At 55.5% G+C, this 1348-nt stretch overlaps 1 protein-coding gene across 1 annotated transcript in view; it reads left to right on the top strand.

Moving 5' to 3' along the window:
• Positions 1–1199: 1199 nt before the first annotated feature.
• BLM (Bloom syndrome RecQ like helicase) overlaps positions 1200–1348 on the top strand; it is an 88732-nt gene continuing 88583 nt past the window's right edge. The window contains exon 1 of the mRNA XM_015567738.1: positions 1200–1284. The gene's annotated coding sequence lies outside the window, so the exon portion shown is untranslated. The remainder of the gene's footprint in view (positions 1285–1348) is intronic.

Genomic DNA, 1348 nt, shown 5'->3' with positions numbered 1-1348 from the left:
GATTTTTTACAGAGAGGAAGGGAGAGGGATAGAGAGCTAGAAACATCCATGGGAGAGAAACATCGATCAGCTGCCTCATGCACACCCCCGCAACTGGGGATGTGCCCTCAACCAAGGTACATGCCCTTGACCGGAATTGAACCCGGGACCCTTCAGTCCGCAGGCCGACGCTCTATCCACTGAGCCAAACCGGCTAATGCCTTTTATTCTTTTGGGAGACTATTCAGAGCTTGTACCTAGTCTCTATCCTGCTTCCTATTTGCCCATTTTGCTATTAAAAATCTGCGGAGCCCGGCCAGCGAGGAGCAGTGGTTGAGCGTCAACCTAGGAACCAGGAGGTCAGGGTCGTTTTCCTGGTCAGGGCACATCCCTGGGTTGCGGGCTCAATCCCCAGTAGGGGGCGTGCAGGAGGCAGCCCATGGATGTTTCTCAACATTGATGTTTCTCTCACCCTCCCTCCCTCTCTGAAATCAATAATTTTTAAAGAAATAATACTCTGCTTTTGCTTTATTCTACAATTCAACATGTTTTGTTTGCCCGCATTTTTGGGGGTAATTTAAAAACTGGCATACTTCACGCATAAAAAAGAACAAATTTTCAGTTTTTCTTAAAAGAGAAATAAAGGATTTTAATAAAGAAAAGGAAGAAGCTCTGGCATCACGTGGCCACAGTCGGCGGGAACCACAGCTCAGCTTCTCACTCAGGGACTGTCCACGTCCCTGGAGAAATCTGCGTTTGCGACCCCTTTTCCTGTGACTGACAACTTAGCGTTGCGGTGGGGCAGAGCCCGCGCTGCTAAGGGAGAGGAGAGGGGAGAGCGGCCGAGGCGCAGACGGAGGATCAGAGCCTCTGCCTGTGCGAACCGGCGAGGCCGCATTTTTGTCAAACCTCGGGGTCTCCAATCCAACCGTCGACCGCCGGCCGCCCCGCCGCCTGTTTTGTATGAAGAACCTTCACCAACTCTAGGAAACACAACAAAAACAGAGCCCCCACCAGCACCGGAAGCCGGGGTTTAACCGGAGTCACCTGACCTAACATTCTGCGTGATGATTGGGTGTTAAGAACACGTGATTCCTCAGCGCCGCGCGGTGACCCCGCCCCGGACGCGCACGGGGGCGGGGACAGGTACCACGGCGCGACGGTATTGGTCGGTTTTCTCAGGACGCATCCAATCGGAACCGGCCGGCTTCTGGCGCGAAGTGAGCTGGCGTGCGGCGCACGGGCTGAGGAGCCGGCGCGGGGAGTTTGGACCGCGGTTCCTCCAACTCCGAGCCTGAGGGAGAGGTGAGTGGGTCGCGCGGACCTAGGGCCGGCCTGGCCCGGCTTCCCGGCCCTGCTGGACAGGAAA

This window comes from Myotis davidii, unplaced genomic scaffold (genome assembly GCF_000327345.1).
Source record: "Myotis davidii unplaced genomic scaffold, ASM32734v1 scaffold324, whole genome shotgun sequence".
In the NCBI taxonomy this organism is placed as follows: Eukaryota; Metazoa; Chordata; class Mammalia; order Chiroptera; family Vespertilionidae; genus Myotis; species Myotis davidii.
Note: the sequence above shows the minus strand (reverse complement) of the source record. Positions and strands in the feature narration are given on the sequence as shown.